General features: G+C 38.2%; 1 long non-coding RNA gene across 1 annotated transcript in view; it reads left to right on the forward strand.

Moving 5' to 3' along the window:
* LOC142059934 (uncharacterized) overlaps positions 1-15133 on the forward strand; it is a 31465-nt gene that overhangs the window by 4995 nt on the left and 11337 nt on the right. Inside the window, exon 2 of the long non-coding RNA XR_012661546.1 lies at positions 2321-2447. This is a non-coding gene — a long non-coding RNA (uncharacterized LOC142059934). The remainder of the gene's footprint in view (positions 1-2320; positions 2448-15133) is intronic.

Raw genomic sequence — 15133 nt, forward strand, 5'->3', positions numbered from 1 at the left:
CCTATTCAACGGCAACTGCAAAATTTTGTTTCTTCCAGCCTTTTCTCGTAATAGCCGATTTTATTAAAAGATACAACCACTTCATTCTTCAATTCTTTCAGAAATAGGTGAAGACATTTTTCTGCTGATGACTTGTTAAGGTTAAATAGGTTAATTTTTCCCCGAACTGGTTCAGTCTCTTTCATACTTTTCTTTGATTATTTTTTTTCCAGTTTAAAGAGCAGCTACCTCATGACTGGCCAGCTTGTTGCTTAGTGATGCCAAGAACCCACTCTTAACTGCATGACATTCCCTTCTCATGTTCTTTTTGCCTCTGATACTCCATCTGTCTTTGGGATTATTTCACAAGTTCACTTCTTCTGGTTTCTGTAATTATTTTTCTTTAAATCTCCTAATTGTTCTTCGTATTATCTCTAAGCCTTCCTGTTCTCATCTTTTATAACTTTGAATTAATCTGGATTTATTAGGGTTTGTTTTGTTACTTTGTTTTCTCTTTCTTCTTTCCTCAAATTCATTTTTTGTGGAATTTAGCTCCTGTAGTTTGCTATTTAACAATATGCATTTTTTTACTTTGTTGTTGTTTTTGATAAGGGAGATGCATACCTTTGACTTGCTAGTATATATTTAAATAGCCTACATAACAGGGCCAACTTTTCTTAACCGATTTCTTACCCATACCAGACTAAAGGACTTTTTTTATACTATTTAAAATAAAATCCCCTTTTGTCTAAAGGTGGCGCTAGAGGGTTTTTTTGGGGGGATGGGGGGTGGGGTTGTTCTGGAGTTTGGGATTTTTTTTTTTCCCCTCTTTGCTTTGGATCCAGAATGTAATACAAATTAAATTTGCTTAGGCAAACCCACTGTGAGTTTAAAAAAGTCATTATGAAGACAGGATCCTGGGGGTCTGACAGAAAAGCTAAAACAGCTGTGCTCTCCAGAACAAACAACACATAAATCTACAGTATCTTTTCTTCATGATCAAATAAGTGAAAGAAAAGGCTCAGAAAGTAAAAGATATTTTTACCTCACAGAACCAGAGCTAAAAGAATTGTCAGCTTAAATCTCTCCATTTCTGTTAGGCTGTTAAAATCTAACGGGTTTTTTTTTTGTTTTAAGCAGAATTATTTTAATTTGCTAGCCAAACAACTCTGTGTTTGATATAGAGGTTGTATTTAGGTCCAAGATTAAATGGTTATTCAGCTCTTCAGTGAAGAGCATATCTCACAAGAACATTTTTCTGTTGTGTTTATTCTTGCTACTTTCTTTCTACCCAAGCAAATAAAGAAAATCCTAGAAATAAAAATAGACATAGAATTAATCTGGTCAAATAGTTATCAGATTGTTTTCCCCATTTATTTCCAAGTAATACTCTTCGACATTTATAAGGTTGCCCACTAGAGTTAATAGGAAGACTCCCATCCATTTTTGGACAAACTGAGTGTGTGATGTCACTACATGATTTCCAGAACAGCATGGACAAAAATGATTTGGCTGGTGCTATACCTGCTTAATATGTGACAAAATACATACGTATATACAAAATACAAATGTATATTCTTTACAAAGTGTTTTAAATGCAATTACTCATTCAGTGCACAGTTTTATGCTGCTTTTGGTTTTCGGAGAGTATGGGTAGAAACCTGTATACTCTGTTACCACAGCTCTTTCTCTTGCGTACCCATAATCCCTGTATATTTAGCCATGCCATTTTGCAATACATCATCATTAACATATGTCAATGTTTCTACATTTGGACTAGAATAAGTGCTTGGATCTTTATGAAGGCACATATTACAAATCTAAATAAATAACGTATCGGGCTGGATAGATCTAGTAGTAGCTTTATAGAATGTTTCAGTGGAAAAAAAACAGCAGACGGACCAGCATGCCAGGAGAAATATTAGTGCCAGAAGCATAAAAAACACAGGCCTAACTCTGCCCCATGCACTGTATGCAGTGTGCCCCTATTTGTCAGAGGGAGAGTCAACGAGACACAAAGTCAAAGTGTAGAGTTCTTCCCTTGTTGGGGAAGGGGATGAGAAACAACCTTACAGCAAGCAAGTAGACTGAAAATTAAGATGAAAATCTAAAAGGGTTAGAAGTCCAAATGTTTGTATCTGGTTAGGTGTTTGGGGTTTTTTGTTTTTTACAACTGCACAACAAAAGGGGAATGTCTTGGTTCTCCCTTTTATTCACCCTATTTCGGGCTGCCTAATTCTGATTCCTTCCCTTACACCCGCTCCATACACACACGTCATATCTTTTCATAAACAGTCTCAGCTTATTTTCCAAGTGGAAACAATGAATAATTTTCTTTCAGGTTATTGAGCTGAATCAAGTCACAGAGGGGTCTAAAGAGTACCAGAGCCTCTGAGGGAAAAAGAATGGAAGCAGGATCTTCTCATTTCATTAGCAGCAAGCCTCCAGATTGTGTTTCAGCATTTCAGGTAACTATAGCCTCAGATGCAGTTCTATAACTGGCCAAAACTGATCTATGACCATCTTGCTCCTTCTGTTAGCCCTCCCTTGAGCTGTTTTGCTTGCTGGAAACATTGCTGGAAACATTTTGGTCTTCTTGGTAGTCACTAAACAGAGTCAATTATTTTCTTCTGAATTTTGTTTAAAAGCACAATAGTTTGGGCCACATACAAGTTCAGGATCTGACTCTGAAAGGGACCTTATTTGCTGGATGGAAAAGCAAATGGGATTCTGTCCCCTTTGCATCTCTGCAACAGCACAAAGATTTCCTAAACCTTACAAGGTATTGAGATGCAGCCAACCCACATGATACTTTACAGTAGAGTTTTGCAGCACTGAGATCGCTTAATTTTTTCCTGTGTGCTTCAGTGCAGCAGAATTACTTCCAACAGCAGTTCCATTTACTTAGTAAGAGGCAGTGGAATTTTTGATTGATACTTAATTTTTAAGTAGGCTATTGCTTGAAGGGTTTTAGTTTAGATCCAAAAACTAGAACGACGATTTGAGTGCTGAGGCAGCAGAAAATTAGGTCTGATCCTGTGACCCAAAGAGCAATAGGAGATGAGTATTGTATAGTTTTGGATAACTGCGTCCGAAATTATCTGTGCATTTGCAATGCATATTTCAGCCCTAAGGACCGAATATTTGCCCTTAAAGCAAGGCATCATTTTAATTACTTGTTCTCTCTCCCTCTCCTCGCATCTCTTTTTTTATGGTATAACCAATCAAACTTCTTCTACATGCTGGTACAATATGTGATTCTGTGCAATATACTGTATGCTCTAAATATCATTATATCTCCTACTGATGACAGTTAAATGCTGCTTACCTTATAGTCAGACAGTGTTTAGCTTTCTCCTACTAATTTCCTCAGTGCTACTCAAAAAAAAATGGTCGTTCAGAATCTTCTACCTGGTCAACTATTAGATGTGATTGTTTTATCACATAGTACTGTATTTCTGAAAAATAAAACTAATCCGGTTTATTATTGTGAATTAATTCAGAACATCCTTTCGAAGTTCTCAACGTTATTCCCTGTATGGCCACAGAACACTAGATGGCACTGTGTGGCTGTGTGTCATGCACGGGAATGACAGCAGCAAAAGTCTCTCAGCACATGAAAGAATCCTCATCTTTCAAAAATATTTGTAATATTGCCTTTTTATTATGAAAACAATTAAAACGTGTAAATGCTGTATTTTTACACGCTAAAAGCATTGCAAACCTTTTTCCTGCATTATGATTACATGGGGAACATTTTTTTAATGAGTTAGAATGGTGAGTACATCATCTGCTCTTTTTTTTGTCTACTATAAAGCTTTCCAATCGATCGGTCTACCAAAAGGGAGAATTTTCAGTTCCTGGTATCATCAGCACACTCCTTACCATAGAACAGGAAGGAAGGAATGACAGCTAGTGCGTTGCCCTCTTCTATTTCCTCAAATAACCTTTTACTCAGTACCAGGGCATTGATGAGAACAGACTTCTTAAAAATTAAGTAAAAGCAAAAGGTGTTAGGTAGCAACAGCAACCGTATACCCTTATTTTGAGCTAAAGAGTCATCTTGAAGACAACCAGTGCAACAGTTGTTACTTTGTCAGTTTGTGATTGGTTTTGGATGACTTCAAAAGAAGTGGTTTCAAAAACACTGATCTTAAACAGCTAACATGTTATTCAAAGTTAATTATCTCACCTTACAGAAATGCAGGCAGAAATAATTTTTAGAAGAATGAGATGATGATATGACTTTAATGTACCTCTGTACAATTTTGCACATAGTGTATTACTGCTGTACAAACAAGAGGGATATTTTTAACGGTGAAGATCCACTAAGAGCATTGCGGATGGACATTATGCCTAAGACACCACAGAACATTACCTTCCCTCTGCCCGCTGGTGCATTCTTAGTAGGGCAGGAAGGCTGTGTATCTCCCTCTTGGGACAGGGAGATTAAAAGGCTGTTTCATGTTCTGCTCCAGTGAAACTGATTGAAGGACTGTCCATGGCTTGTAGTTCCTGTTGAATCATAGGACTCAGCGATGGTAAGATGAACGTAGCATTGTCTCGTTCTTTCTCTTATGTATGGGCAATGCTGCTTTCTGTGCCGAAAAGGGGAGGCATAGCATAAAGCAGCCATTTTATTTCCAGTTCCTCCCCATTGTCTTTTTCATCGTACTGCAGCAACCAATGCTGTCTTGTGACAAACACCCACCATCATTCCATTTTGGAAACATGGCTAGCTGAAGCAGGGAGAATGTGGGGAAGAAGAAGCCTGCATGGGAAGAATAAGATGCTTAGGACCTTTATTAATGACCCTTCTCCACCCCCATTTACTTTTTTGCTGTTGTGCACTCTGCTCTGTGTTCCCCTCTGGTGCTTTATTTTGACATTTTTCACCCCTCATGCACTTTCTTTTTTCCAACCATTGTCCCTTTCTCTCCTCTTCTTCTTTTCCTGGTAGAAGGCCATACCCCTGTGGCATTTTGTTTTGTTTGTTTCCGATACCTGTCCCCACTGAGAACATTCTTGGGGGTAGTCGTAACCGCTGTGTGTTACTGTTACCTCTGGGTGCTACAATCCTTTATTTTCAAATGAGGAACGCAGACAACGAAAGCCCTTGCTCAGTGGAAAAGAGATTTGGGACTTTCTGCAGTTTGCAAACTGATCAACTGTAGAATTAAAACTGAATATTGTGGACAACAGTACTAAAGTAAAACAAATATCACCGATCAATCATGAAAGAATTTTCCTGAGGTTTGAACTTATTGTTTGTCTTTCAATAATTCACAATAAAGTCAGAATCCAAACTAGCCACAGAGCTGACTCCATCCTCTTACAAAGCAACCAGTTTCTTAAAACAAGCAAATATATATTATGAGCAGATGCTGACCCCAAATTATGTCCCCAGTACTTTAGAAGTCAAGGATCTCTTTTTCTTCCCTCTGACAGGGGAGGGGCATGCATATCCCTTGCTAGGTTAGAGCGTGATGAGGCCCACCTGCTCTGACTGACCAGGTCACTCAGAAGCACCGCTGCTTTCTGCAGCCAGCCAGGTCAGGAGAGGAACTCAGCCCACCTGCTCTGCTGGAACACCACTGCTAGGAGCCCACAGGGCTTCATTAGTCTGCATTATGGTTTGCGTTGAAAGACAACCAGGGATGCAGGTATTGCTTGGGAACATCAGCTGTGTTTCGAGATTATCTTGATGACCAGGATGTAGCCCATCCTTATAGAATTGTTTCTCCCCGTCCTTCCCATTGGCAACACTGGAACAGGGGACACTGAACTAAGTGTGCTGTGTCTGAGAAGGTATCCATGCCTCAAGATTCCCAGCTGGTGGTGAAAACCCTTCAAAACCCCCTTTGCAAATCAAATTGTTTTAATAGTAGCAAGACTAAATGCTCTCAAGTCTCCTACTTACGTTTTCAATGAGAAAATGGCCAAGCCATAGCCAAAGCCCCTCACAGAAACAGGACATCCTGAGCTGTGGCAGATGGACTTCCTTTACAAAGCTTTAATGAAAGTCTTCAAAAATAGCTCTGTGTATGTGCTTGGGGGGTTAGCATGTGTACACGCTTATGTACACACACCGTGCAATGCTCCACAAGCTTTTTAAAATAACATAGAAAATACTATGGGATGTATAGGGTTTGCTGGAAGAAATGTATTTTGTAGAAAAAGAAAAAAAATATTTACTCTGTTTTGGCATAAAACAGGATTAGGTAGAGAGAAAATTTCAGGATGTGGGTGGCCACAGTTGAAGGTCTTACAGTGAGTGTTCAGTAAAATATCCTTGGAACATAAAATTAAAATAAATGAAGAGTATGTATCAGTGAACATAAACAAATCTTGATGCTAAGTAAATATTCTGAGGAAGTTAAAGTGCAATAATTAGAAAGGGATAATTATGCTTTCTCTCCTTCCTAGAAGAGACAGATAAGATTTTTTTGTAATTTCCTAAATTCATAGCAAAAATAGCTAGTGTAAGATGCTAGTGAAAGATGACAAACCTCTCTTGAAGTTTATGATATAGAAGAATCTACTCTGGCTGAAGGCCTGTTCCATGGTAATAAAGACACAGTAAACAAAAAAAATATTGTTTTAAAGTTATATCTGCTAATACATATAAAAACATCTGGAAGTGTCACATTTAATAAAACAAAACAGTTACTATACTGTGATTTAGACAGGAATGGTGGCAAAGCATGTTACCCAATTATTGCTGAAGTTGTCTTTAGCTCATAGCTTTTCACACAAAACCAATGTGTTGCAAAATGCGAGGGGGAAAGATGGTACATGAATGCAGTTTTTACAAAGTTTTTGTTTGCATTTTATACCTGGGTTCCATCTCAGGCATCATTAATTACCTGTGCCTGGGCTTCTTTGCCATGGAAGGCTAGAAAGCCAGGAATGAGCTTTTCTGGGCCATTTAGTCAGTGGTGGCAGCAAAAGTATGGCTTCTGACACAAACAAGAGTATCTGAATATCTAAGATTGTGTCACTAAATGATCAAACTAGTGCTTATCTTTCCTCAGCTCTCACTGCTTTTTTTTTCATAGGAGAAAAGGTACAAATCTGTGAATACTTGTAAATGATAGCAATGTGTCAAGGGCAATACATACCACATTTAAATGCAAGGTAAATGCGTATAAAGGGACTTCTTAGTAATGGTCATAGAAGCTTAAAAGTATCCTGAGATTTTAAAAAAAAAAAAAAAAAGGAGAAGGTTTGTTTTATTCCATCCTTCACCCAGTTCCAGATAATTTGACCTTGTGTTTCAAACAAAGTAGTCACCGTTTCAGTCATGTATCTTTAGCAGCCACCTCCATGGTCAGTACTCCTGGTTGAGTCTGACTGTTGGTTATTGACCTGGCTCTGAGGTGAAGTATCCTTATGCATGTGCTTTTGCTGTAACTCAACTGTGGTTGTAAGGAATTTCATGGTGTTTCATCTCTGGATAAAGTTTTGCAGAACTGGTGAAGGCGAACAGTAAAGAAATGAAAACCCTCTTAAGATCAGGTTTTATAGAAAGGATGTTTAAATGTTGGGGCATCCACCCACACATGTGCTTGTCTTATGTCAGTACTTATTGGAACAAAATTAAACTGACAGTGCCCTACTCAGGCTTGGTATCTTTTCAGTGGTCAGATAATGAAGCCCCAGTAAACAAATTATATTGAAGAGATCAATATGTGGTGGGGTTTTTCTTTCATCTTGCATTTTTGTTAATTAGTAGGCTGATTTGTGATAAGAATGTTGTCTTCTTTTTAGAATAAGTGTAATTATTTTATTTTACCTAGTGGTATTTAAGAGTATATTGCAAATATAAATAAACTCTCTCCTGTTTAGCATGTAGGCTTTCAGGAATTACTTTCCTCTCTCCATAGCTTAGAAAAAGCACACAACCTTGTTAGAGAATCCTATGTAAAATAGCAGTTAAGAGAATTCAGGAAGGCAAAGTGTAGTTACCCCAACTGGAATTTGGCCAGAACCTACCCCACTATGAGTAGACCTTATTTCCTTACATTAATTAAGATCATTCTGTACCCATACCCACCCTGAATCAATATAAAAGCCAAGACTGAGAGTTGAACATATCATCTGAGACACAGGCACTGCTAAATAGCTGTCCTCAGGATTCCAGGAATCGGATTTGCATGTAGAGCAATAGCATGTTTTGGAGGACATTTGGGTTTTTTTAAGTTTGAGAGTGTTAACTTTAGTTCATTTCTGAGATGCCAGTCTTCTAGGAAGGACAACAGATGGACACTGTTCTGATGTCAATTGTCTGGTACAGCTCTGTGGAACTCAAGAGAGTTTAGATTTTCAAGGAATGCTGTGAGATAACAAACTATTCTTATGATATTTTAACAAAATGATCTTGTTGTCAAAATCCAGTAACAGCTTGAAAAAAATATTTATTAAAAACTCTTTGTATTTTTGTCTTATATGGTAAACAGTCTGGTCTTCTAATCCCTTCTGAATGAGTTTAGGTTCATGCCCATGCTTAGAATACCCTAGTCATAACCGCAGTGGCACCTTCACCCTCTCTTCTTTTTTTAGTTTTTGTTGTACTGTATTCCCAGAAATCTATGTCAGAATTAGAGGCCCGTAGTGCTACGCATTATGCAAACATACAGTTAAAAAAAGACATGCCCCAAATTTGATACTACTGTAATTGAGAGACTCTCCTATTGTTCCTATTATCACAGTATATAGAAGCCTTCCTAACGTGCTTTAGACAGGATGACCAAGGCTGAAAAAGAACAGCACTGGAAGGTTTAGAAAAGTTGTGTCATTAATGAAACTACAGTAAGGTAAAGACTTTTTGTCTGTCTTCTCGTAAATGAAGATGTGAAAAGTCTTTCTCATTTTGTATTTGCAAACTGGAACCTGGTTTTGATATTCCTGGGGGACAACTGAACATGGGCAGGAAGCATTTGCTATTAAGGAGAAATGCTGTGGTGTGCCACATCCGTTTGAATCCCCAAGCCCTAGAAGTACAAAACTGTGTAAATACCACTTAATGTAGGTCAATAAGACCAGCCCCAGGTAGGTTAAAATTGCATTTAACACACAATGATATACAGTATTAGGGAGAAGTAGGAATGGTAGTGCTAGAAAACATGGATATCTGTGAACAAGGTTTGTGTAAAGATGGATTTGAATTCTTAAAAACAGAAAATACAAGCTTAAAATGCATACCATACAGAACAAATATTTCATAATCTTTTACTTACAAGTTAATTTTTGTAGAGATTTGACTGACTTGCATCTTATACTCTGCAAAACAAGGGGTTTTTTTACCATATACTTAAATGTCCAACTATCTCAGAAGATTCATAAAGATTCTGATACAACACCAGAGGGAAAAATTACTTGGAACAATAAATGGCAATCAGGTACATTTTAGTGGGGCAGATTCTGAAATGATCCATGCTATGTCCAAGAGCAATAGAACTTAAACGGGAAACATCAGGAAGATGTTGTTTTTATACCTTGGGTCTGAAATCTCTTTATTGTTGACCTCTTTAGAGTTACTATGGTTTTAAACAGAAAAATTATGACCAGGACATTTTTGTTCTTAAAGCCCTTAGGAAGAGTACAATGTCAATTATTTTGTGTCTTAATGCTGTACCTCTTCCGGATCAGTGGAATGCTTCATGTCTTCTGATGGATAATTAGGCCTGACTTGTTACTGGGAATGTCCCTGTAGGTATACATAGGAGCTAGTGAAGAGGAAGAGTGCCAAATGCTGGGCCCAAATCAGGAGAAGGTTCTTTGGTTTGGCACGATGTTGGAATCTGCTTGGTGACTCTGCCACCTGGAAGCTGGTTGAGCTCTTGGAGGGTCAAGCTGCACGTGGGGCTGAGGAGGAAGAGAGGATGAGTGTGGGCAGACAGATGTGACTCTGCACCAATGCAGTGAAAGAATTTGTAGGGATGTGTTATGCGTCCACACTAGAAGGAGGAGACTTATAGTGGACAAAAGGAATGTGTGCCCCTGCATCCTGAGCTTCCTGTTATATTATAAAGCTTTGATTTTGAGGTTTACATTTACATCTCTATTCAAATCCGATTTCAATCCCAAGCCTAAAGCTCAGGACACAAGCTCTTATCTTGCTTCCTGGTTTTTTAAGAGTTGTGCTGCTTATGGGCCAGAATAGAACCAGCATTCACTTGTTTCCAGTTAGGACTTCCAGTGAAATGACTGGTTTCTCACAATTGCCCAGCAGATCCAGTTGAGAGCAATGTTGCAAGAATAGCAAATGGATATCTCTGAGAAACCAGGTGTCTCATTTTCAGTGGTTAAATGTAGTTTCAGGTCTCCTAGAAATTTAATCACAGTCTCGAAAGGCAGTTTGTTAACAAAAGTTGTGATTTAGGGTTATATGGATGCAGCTATATGTTGTCATGTCTTTCATTTTTTAGGATGATTTAAGCAATTGGGATGTAGTATTATATTATGACCCTAGAGTCTGACTCCGGGCTTCTCTTTCCCTGAAAATGAAAGTTTGAGCAAATCATTTTCAGTTTAAGATTTGATGCACATATCAAAATAAATCACTTTATTTCTGAGGTTTGGTAAATTCTTCTTCATGCAGATCAAATTCAAAATAGGGCTTTTCTAGATTACTTTTTCCATTGCCCAAAATACTGTTTTTTATTTGTTTACTGACTATAAATAGCAAAAGTTTTAAATTAATTAAGAGCTCTGGTAGCATCTATTAGCATCACTAAAACAAGTAAAAATACATACTGTGATTTAATAACCGTATTGTCTAGCAGGTAGAATATTCAACTGAGTTCAAGATATGTTCCACTGAAGCTGAGAACAGCATTGAGCTGTTTTCTTGAGGTTTTGTTTCCCTTGTAGGTAGCAACATTGGGTAGAAACAAAATAGCTCAGAATGTAAGGGATAAAAATGGATCATCTGAGAGAACTGGGCAAGTGACCTAAAACAAAAGATGGTTTACTGTTGTGAGTTAGTTATTTTAACATTGGGCTAGTCCTCAGAGAATGGGTGGAACCCTCTCTCCAGCCAGAAGAACCCAAAAGGGTATGAGCTCACAACAGGAACATGTGGGATTTATTTTATTTTGCTCAAATCTGAGACATTAAGCCACCCAGGCCTGATAAATAAAACTGACCTGTAGAAATGACTGTAATACTTTGTGTAACTGAAACTTTTTTGCTAATTTTATAAAGTATGTGAAGATATCTTATAGAAGAATGAGCATCTTAGATTCCTGCCACTGGAGGCTAGATTTCAGGAGGAGAATGTGCTGTGTGTGAAAACTGCAAAGGAGGGGTAGTTTAACCTGCATTTTCCCCTTAGTTTTAATTATTGGAAGGAAGCAGGGAAATGGAGTGTTGGATTCCAGTGAAAATAAATTGCTGCTTCCTGATCCTACCTGTGTAACAACTGCACCAGTCAATGCCTGGAGTCCACGTCCTTTTTATTCCCTCCCTGCTAGCTCCTGGGAGGGGGTATGTTGCCTGCCTTAGTATTTGTCCTTTCATTGCCTAGCCTGCTTTTGATCATATTGTTTCACCTGTATTAGATCCTGACTTTGCTGTTGCTTATGTGCAGAGGTTGCACTAATAACAACATCTTACCTTTTGTGTTAACTAGCTCACGCTGCAGAGGGGTTGTTGAGATATGGGTACAAGCTGCTCTCAGAGGAAAGCAAGCCTTATGGCTGAAGTTAACCCTACAGGACTTTCTCAAAGCCACACAGGAAATCTGTGACAGATCCCAGAATAAATCCCAGATTTCCTGTCTCCTCCATTTGTGCTGTAACTACAGGGGCCATAATTTCTTAGCTAAGGAAAGTGTTGTCCAGTATTATCTTTCTTTTTCTGGTATACTGTTGCTTCAGTTTACTACACTAGTTGCTACCATATGTTGTGCTGTGGCAGTTCATCCCTATGACTCTGTTGTATTTTGTGGGATATGCACACGTATTGTACACTGAACTGCATTAATGCTGAGTACCAGTACTGTTCAGCATTTAATCAAATAAAACTAGGTAAAGTATTACGAGTTAACCATGGAGCATTTGCATTACTGTCTGATTCCCTCTTCAAAATAAACTGCTCATACTACTTCTAATCTAAATAGCATTCAGAGAAGCAGTTTTGGTATGTATCAAATGATAGCTGCCTGTGCTAAAATAACACATTTTTATGAAGTTAAATCATTTGAATAAAGTAATTTTCATTTTTGCATATGCCACTTTGTCCTTTGGAAAATTGATGCATTCTGTCATTCTTAAGCATCAGTCCTCTTTAATGAATTATAAATTAACAGATACAACTATCGAGGGAAAGTCATTTTTTGTGGATCTATAACAGAATGAGATACTCTTAAGATGTTATTACTTCTACTGTGGCTTGATAAATGGAAATTAGAGGAATTGGTGTGTTCATTAGGATTTCTTAGATGTTCCTGTATTCAGATGTATTGCTGAATGCCTAATCTTTTTTTAGATACTTTGCCGCTAGGTTAAACTTCAATAGTTTTCATTCTGTGCTGCTCAATTTGCCCTCATATGGTTCTTCTTTAGATAACATTACTTGTACAAATTCCAACTGAAGCAGAATCAGTAATCTTCAGCCAGTCTTGACAGCATTTCTAATGCAGTGCAGCTACGGAATTTCATTCTATCTTCTTGTTCTCTAAATTATATCTAAATAACTGAACAGAAACATGGGAACAAACGAGCTTTGCTAAACACCCTCTTCTTAATTTAAAGGATGACATTTAGGGCACTTATTAAATGTGTAATCATTTTGAATGCAAAATCTTTGTAGACTTCAGTACAAAATTCCACAAGCAGTAAGCTGAAGGTTTTTGCTTTACAGATATTTAAAAGCAAAAAGAAACTTCCAGAACATTTTTAGGTGTAAGCATTATCTCTTTCTTTGTCAGAAAAAAAAAATCATCCCATGTCAGCCATTGTCACAAGCTGCATTTGTCTTCAGAAGTAGAGTAAGGATTTAAAATCCCTTTTCTGCCCAGTGATGTCAAGGTCAGTTTTGTTATTGAATTTGATGAGAGGAAGACTGGGTCCTAGAGGCTCCATCTTAGTAAGGTCCTTAGGTATGCTGCAAACTTGCAGCATATGTGTAGTCCTCTTGAAGTGATGACACTGTACACAAGATAAAAGTTGCATGTACATCCAGGTGCCAAGCAACAGGTACGTAATACAAAACAGGCTGTAAAATAATTCTGAAAAAAATGGACACTGTTGTGGTTAGAATAAACAGAAAAAGGAAACAGCTGTGGCTTCTAAAACAAGTTTTATTTTTAACTAAATACATTTTTCCCTTTCTCATATGATTTTAAGTCTCTTAGTACTGTGAAGCACAGCAATATGATATTAGTATGTAAAACTTAGAATGCACAGGCAAGAACAGCATCACCCAGCTGCTAGATTTGACAGATATTTGAGATGTAGAAGACTCACTTTCTCAGTCAAGTTGTGGTAATGTCAGCAAAGCCATCTGCTAAACAAAGGTTTCACTGGCTTGCTGCAATAGGCTAAAATTGACACAAAAGATAGTTGGAATATGATTTTCAGTGAGACCAGAGAGTATCTGAGAATGAGCTGCAGTTTGGCAATTGATTCCTGTGGGCATCTTTGAATATCCTACTCTTTAAGTCTAGCCTACTAAGTCATTCATTAAGCCCACTTAACAGTAAAAATGAACAAAGGTTTTGAATACGTTTGAAAGGTTTTAGGCAATAAATCTGAACTTAGAAGTTTTTGTCAGTTACTGTAAAAATCTGCAGACAGGTTTTTTCCAATTACTGTAAATGGAGAAGCAGAAGAGTGTAAAGTTAGCTAGGCCTTTGCAGATCACACAAACCACGCCATGGTGATCAGGGGTCTAGAAGCAGTATAGCTGTACTTGCACAACTTAGAGCTATCAAATTGCACAAACGAGGGCTGCTGACTTTGTACAGAGCAAGTCTCATCACTGTTTCTGCGATGGTCAGCCCTGTGAAGTGAAATGCAAAAACACTCCAGTGGTTTTGCAGGAATCCTAAGGGACCATCAGGTTGTTATAACCACTCATGCTGGACTTGAGTTGGCTTGTGGTGCCACAGAAACCTGAGCAGCCGTCTGGGGATGGGGGACAGGGTGGGATGTATAAAAGGATTGAGCACTGCCAACTCAGCAACGCTAAATCAGAGCATATGAGGTGTGTAAACACAACACTGGGCTCTGCAGGGAGCTGCTCTAAGTGTAATCTAACTAGTGCTAAGCCAGAGAGACACCCGAAGAGAGCTAACTGGGCATCTGTGGATTCTCCCCAGTATTATGGGTCCCAAGAAGCTTGTCCATGAGGCAGACATGGTTCCAGAAGAGAGATGATGCTCTGCCACATCCCCTGGTTCCTTTTATAACCAGGAGCAATGAGCACTGCTGTGCAAAAAGACTTTCCTCTGCAGGAGTAATTTCAAACCCAGAGGGACTAGTTATCTCCAACTCACCATTATCTCTGTTGGATCTAGACTGTCTCCACACAGCTGTCTCTGCACCGTGCAGTCTGGTAACCATTTTACCCGTGTTTTTTCCATTATTTTTACTGTCCTAGTTCCCATTTCAATGGATAATGGGGAGTCAGCTGTATTACAGGTGTTTTAATGTAAGACTAGTTATTACTCTTTGTAGTGGGAAGAGTTATTCTTTGGGATGGGTGCCACCAATGGTGGTAACATGTACTGATTCTGAATGTACTGCCTTGCAAAATAAAACAGAAGATATCAAATTAAGGACTGACAGTGCTCACTTGAGCCCATTACAAAGGCAGAAGGATAATGAAGATTTGGAGGGTGATGGTGTTCATTTTTTTGCCACATAGAGCTTTGATGAACATGAAAGTGAAATGGCACAGATCCAGATATTGAACTCCAGCTTAAATGAGAGTAAACTGGAAGGCTTTTAAGCCAGGTGGTTATCAAATTATTAGACTGTAACAAAGCATTAAGACAGTTATCACATGAAAGATAAAACTTAGCCTGAATATGCTTTTGAGAAAGGACACACTGTGTTTCTTAGTTAATTTTTCATTTTACAAAAGAGAAATCTGTTGGTATCCCACCTGTCATCTCCTGACCAATGCTTTATATTGATCTCAGTAT

This window comes from Phalacrocorax aristotelis, chromosome 7 (genome assembly GCF_949628215.1).
Source record: "Phalacrocorax aristotelis chromosome 7, bGulAri2.1, whole genome shotgun sequence".
In the NCBI taxonomy this organism is placed as follows: domain Eukaryota; kingdom Metazoa; phylum Chordata; class Aves; order Suliformes; family Phalacrocoracidae; genus Phalacrocorax; species Phalacrocorax aristotelis.